Source organism: Brassica napus, chromosome C6 (assembly GCF_020379485.1).
Source record: "Brassica napus cultivar Da-Ae chromosome C6, Da-Ae, whole genome shotgun sequence".
NCBI classification, from domain to species: Eukaryota; Viridiplantae; Streptophyta; class Magnoliopsida; order Brassicales; family Brassicaceae; genus Brassica; species Brassica napus.
Window position 1 is genome coordinate 23,306,293 of NC_063449.1, and position 6,111 is coordinate 23,312,403.

The 6,111-nt window shown below is 40.1% G+C and overlaps 1 long non-coding RNA gene across 1 annotated transcript; it reads left to right on the forward strand.

The window, feature by feature from the left end:
• Positions 1-4,069: 4,069 nt before the first annotated feature.
• On the forward strand, positions 4,070-5,429 carry LOC125588977. The gene is made up of 2 exons (XR_007325163.1): positions 4,070-4,659; positions 4,857-5,429. It is a non-coding gene; the product is annotated as an uncharacterized LOC125588977 (long non-coding RNA).
• The last annotated feature ends 682 nt before the right edge of the window (positions 5,430-6,111 follow it).

Below are 6,111 nucleotides of genomic sequence, written 5' to 3' on the forward strand. Positions count from 1 at the left end.
TTTACACAACTAACAATTAGCTTAAAGGTCAATCCTAAACCCAAACCAAGTCATACGATTCTGAGATTCCATTCCCCTAAACCATTCTATCTAGATCTATGCAGGTATTGCAAGATCTTACCTTTGCCACATCCACGGAGCTTGTTCGCTCATCGGTCCTCCATTGATCTGAACTAACCATTCAACTCATTGAGTCTCTTATTGGTCTTTATCTTTGTTCCTGCATCAAACAGCTCCCCTAGGTGCTTAGTCATTCAACCAACCATCTCCACCGACATAAGTAACCTTTGAGAAGTCTACGAACGGATAAGAGATATGCATTTGGCCCTTGTCGGCTCATGCACACTCCGGCATCTTTACACCTTGTAGGATATCGTACCAAGTCCATCTTCTGGACTGACAAAGCCCATCAGATCCTAAGTCAATCAACCAACCATCCTCACATGACTCAGAACTGATGAGTCTTCATTGGGCCTGACCGGCATTGGGACTTAACCCAGACAACATATATGACTTGTTCTTACCAACCAATCCTAATCAGGTTAGTTTTGACACACTGAACCAACATCTATGGGTCAGGTCGTCCATACTCAACCATGATCAGATTTTACACGGCCTTCCTTGAACAATAACACCTAGGCTCAGTACTTATGGTCCACAACATATAGTACTAGCTATACTCTTCGCCATGACTCTTAGTCAATCCCGATGTTATCAACACCGAGGTTGATATCTAGGATCATTACATCAATACTCTTACTTCAGCAACGTGACCATCCATACTAGTGCTCGGCCATCGAACCATTGTCATGAACATGACCCGACCACTAGTCTTGATAAGCCATCGTCTACTTAGCAGGTATTAGCGCTGGGAATTTGGTTCAAAACCTGTGGGGCCCGGCCCGTTAGGCCCACTGCAAGACGGGTGCGGATCCAAAAAAAAATGAGTTTTAAAGTTGCATGCCATGCGGATTGGGCCGGTAGATAGCGAGGTGGGCGCGGGTTTTTAAAATTTGGGTCGCGGGTTAGCGGATATCCGCATATATTGAGAATGTCATGTTGTTTCCATGCTTTGGTCTAGTTAGTCTGTGTCGTTTTTTTGTTTTACGTTATAACTGTGCGTTGTTTTTATTTTCATGAGTATAAAAATAAATTGGAAACCCCTAATTGCTTCATCATCTCATTCTCTCATTTCTCTGCGCTGAACGTCTCTCTCAGTCTCTGCAACTCGCTGGTTCTCTCTGAGAATATTTTTCTCAGTTCTCAGAGACTCTTTGTCTCTTGGTCTTTGTTGCTGTCTTCCCGACCGTCTGTCTCTCTCTCGCTCAAAACAAGGTATATGTTGATCTCTGTCTTTGTTTCTCTATGTCATTGTTTTTGTCGATCTCTGTCGCTCTCAACTCTCTGTCTATATCTTTCTCAATCTTTGTCTCTCTCAACTCTTTGTCTACGTCTCTCTTTCTCTCTCAAGTCCATGTATCTGTTTCTTTATGACTCTGTCTCTCTCTGTAGATGTCTCTGTTGATTTATGTCTTTCTTAATTCATAGTCTCACTGTTGTCTTTTTTCTTCACATGTACTAACATGGATTCCGAAAATCGAAATAGTGCTGATGCTACTGGTGATGGGAAAACCACAACATATCCGAGTTTTGGTTCGAGTTTGCCGCAAGAAGCTTCATAGGATTCAAGTATGGGAAATAGGAAGAAGAAGACATCGCATGTGTGGGAAAACTTCACTGTGGTCACGAGAGTTGTTGATGGTGTCTCAGAGTTAAGAGCCAAATGCAACCACTGCAACAAGGACTATGCGTATGAACCACACAAGCAAGGTACTTCGAACTACAATAGGCATTCACTAGTATGCATGGGAACGCCTAGAGTTGGGGAAGTGAATCCCTTGTCCCTTACTGGACAAGGAAAACTACAAGTTAGGAAGCTTGATCAGAATGTTTTCCGCGAAATGGTTGCTAAATGCATAATAGAGCATGATCTCCTATTCTCCTTTGTTGAGTATACTAGAGTTAGGTCGCTCGGGTCTTATCTAAATGATGTCAAGTTCATAACGAGGAAGACTGCTGCTTCAGATGTGTATAAATTCTATGAGTTTGAGAAGGCTAAGTTGAAGATAGAGTTGTCTGAAGTCCCTGGTAGAATCACCTTCACATCAGATCTTTGGACTGCTATAACAGTGGAAGGATACATTTGTTTGACTGCCCACTACGTTGATAAGCATTGGAAGCTGAAGAACAAGATTCTTGCTTTTTGCACAATGCCTCCTCCTCACACTGGTATAGACTTGGCTATGAAGATTGTAGAGCTGTGGAAAGAGTGGGGGATAGAGAGAAAGGTATTCTCGTTGACTCTAGATAATGCCAGCAACAATGACAACATGCAAAACATTTTGAAGAGCCAGCTTGTGATCCAGAACGATTTTCTATGTGGAGGGGATTTCTTCCATGTAAGATGCTCTGCCCATATTCTAAATATGATTGTTCAAGAAGGGTTGAAGGTGATGGGTGATGCCTTAGGAAAAATCAGAGATAGCATCAAGTATGTTCAAGCTTCAGAGTCTCGCTGAAAGTTGTATGCAAGTTGTGTGGAATCTTTTGTGCCTGTGAATGATCAAAGGCCTGGGTTGACACTGGATGTCCCAACCCGTTGGAACTCAACCTTTAAGATGCTAGATAGAGCTATCAAGCACCGTGCAGCCTTTGATAGTTATCGAGGGATTGATCCAAGTTACAAGCTTCTTCCCACAAAAAGAGAATGGGATTTGGGAATTCAAATCTGTGAGCTGCTGCAACCATTTGATGAGATAACCAACTTGATCTCAGGTTCGACTTACCCTACCTCTAACTTGTACTTTATGCACGTGTACAAGATTGAGTTGTGGCTGAAATCGCATGAGAACAACAGTTCAGAAGTCATTGTCGAGATGATTGGGGAAATGAAAGCTAAATTTGATAAGTATTGGCGTGAGTACAGTGTGATTCTTACAATGGCAGCAGTGTTTGATCTTAGGTTTAAGTTATCTCTACTAGATTATTGCTTCACAAAGTTGGATGATGGTACTGCTGCGCAAAAGGTGATTTGTGTCTCAGATAAACTGGAACTTCTTTTTAAAGCCTATTCTAAACCAGAAATAGAAGTTGCTCCATCAACTGGAAACAACGCAGACGATTCAGTAGCTGGAGTTTAATCATCACAGACCTCTCTATATGATGTAAGTGCCTATCTCTTTACGTTTTGTATTAGGATTATCTCTCATACTTAGTTTAGTTTGTTCTTACACAGCCTATTTCTTTGAATTTTGTAGGACTTCTACAACTTTCGCAAGAACAGTGTGAATGCTAATGGCAAATCTGCATTGGATATGTATCTGGAAGAACCACTGGTGGATGTAAAGGCTTTTCCAAATTTGGATGTTTTATCCTATTGGAAGGACAACTCTCATCGTTTTGGTGTGTTGGCTACTATGGCTTCTGATCTTTTAAGCATTCCTATAACTATTGTGGCCTCCGATTCCTCATTGAGCATTGGCTCACGAGTTCTAAACAAGTACATAAGCTGTCTCCTCCCTCGAAATGTTCAAGCACTGATATGTGCTTGTAATTGGATCCGCAACTGAACCATATTCTGCCCTTAAGCCATCATAGCATAAAAATGGAGATATTCCATTTTTTCTGATCTTTGTAATTATCTTCAAAACTTCGTATTTATCCGCGGAAACTTGACATTTATCTTTCCTTGCGAACCAAGCGTAAACCGTCATGCGGCTTACGGGCTGTTGGTTAAGAAATCGTAAGTTGGGCCTCGAGTCATGTCTTAGGTCCCTTTGGGCCGTCTTATGACTCGAATCGTTTATTACGGCTTCTTTCGACAAAGAACGAACTTTCTGCGGTTTTTACCGTAAAGTTTGATCGATGACTTAGAATGGCGGGAAACATGAAATGGGTTCGGTACGGTCTTCGGGAGATAGCATCGTAGGGTAGACGAGAATGCATGGACTAATGTTGTATCGACGTTTCGGAAGAGCTCGGTTGCTACGTAGCGACCGAGCGGAACGGACGCTCGGTCGCTACGTAGCGACCGAGCGGAACGGATGCTCGGTCGCTACGTAGCGACCAAGCGGAACAGACGCTCGGTCACTACGTAGCGACCGGGCTACGTCACCACCACCATCGCTTCTCAGATCCGTCTTCACCGGAGTCGCCACCACCACCGCCACGCTCGTCATAACCACCATTGGTCACTTCTCTGTCTCTCATTCTCTCTGTGTTTTTTTTTGTTATTATATGGTTTGATTTGAAGTTAAAGTTCGTTTCTTTAATTATGTGTGCTGCAGAAGTCCAAGAGGAATGAGTATGCCAAAACTATCTCCCAACGTTTGCAACGTATTGTTTTAGCTTGTCTGATTTGTTTTCTATCATTCTGTAATTTTCATGTGTTTGTTCGCTACATGCTCGTAAGAGACCAAGGTTCTGATTTGAAAGAATCAATCTGCCTCGTACGTTGTGTTCTTGCCCTTCCTCTTCAATCCTTCAGGTTTCGAGTGGCAGAAGATTGTTGATGATTAGACTGATCGGAACAGCTCACGATTATCTAGCAATACGTACTTGTTTATCATCTCACGACTACAGAGAAGACTAAACTTTCTGGTATGTAGACAAAACTTCCAGTCTATATAGCTCTTAATATTGGTATATTTGATTCGATCACTGGTTTATGGAGTATCGTGGCTGGTGATTTTCTTGATACTGTTTGTGATGAAGATGTGTTTTTGCTTGATACAGTGATATATCATTCTCTGTCAATAATAATAATATATTTTTGTTGCTGTTTGTTTGTGTCTCAGACTGTTTTGGTCAGGTTGATAAAGGAGCTAATATTCTTGAAATTTATCGCAATCATTGTGATACTGATCACACTTGCTCGCATGACTGCTGCTACTTGCTCTTTTTGGTTTTTTGCTGGATAAATTGAAAGACTTGCGTTTAGCATCTGATCACTCTTCTTTGTGTGTGTTTCTGCAAGTAAAAATGGTTAAGGGCTTTGTATGTACTTTTCATTCTGATGGGGGTTATTTGGGATTTAAAGTTTTTGACATTCTCAGAGTTTCCATAAATTTGCTGCAGGTAACATTTTCCCTTTATGAGTCTGTGCAATAAGCTTGACGACAGAGGTGGAAAGGCGGCGAGGTGGATGGGACGAGGTTGCTGTGATGGATGGGGCGGAGAGGCGTCGGATCTGAAGAAGCTATGTTGTGGAGATGGCAGAGGAAGCTAGCGGTGGTAGTGGTGGCGGCACTAAAAGATAAGAGCACTAGAAGATAGGAGATGAATTTTAGGTTTAGTTAAAAATTTGGTTTAGTTTAATAACACATTCATAAATATGTAAACAATTTCAATATATAAAATTTAATTTAATTTATATTTTTCATATTTTTTTAGTTTTTAATAATGAAAATATTTAACAAAAATATTACATCATTAAAATTAAATTAATGATTTTTAATAACATTTGTATCACGTTATTATAAATATTAACAATTATATACAAACTAGCGCTATCGTTGTATAGTTAAAAATAGCATACAAAAAAACTGTTATTAAAAGTGTCGGACCTATTATATTGGGTGCTGTCAGAGCGGCTAAAGAAGCGCTATTATATAGAACTCATAGGGTTTTACGGCCTCTATTAATACCCATATTTTATGCAGTGAATAAAGTGAAGGGTTTGAGGTTTAAACAAGATAAAAAGATAACTTTAAGTATTTGTTTCTTATAAAACATTGAAAAGCTTGTCTATTTCTTAATTAATCTTTTATAACAATATGTGTTGTAAATGATCATATTCTGAGGATTCTGAACATCTTTTTGTTCCTCTGTCTTAATCGGTTAGACACTGTCTTTTTGTTTCCGAATTTTGCATTCTGAATTTGAAGATTGCGTATGTGCAGGGCTTAGGACCGAGTCAATGTTTCATAGGAAGACTGAAACTTTAAAGAGTTCTTTTTTTTTTTATCAAACTTTAAAGAGTTCTTAGACCAAAAAAAAAAAAAAAATTAAAGAGTTCTATTCCTTGGAAGGAAGCTCGGACAAGGCCAGTTT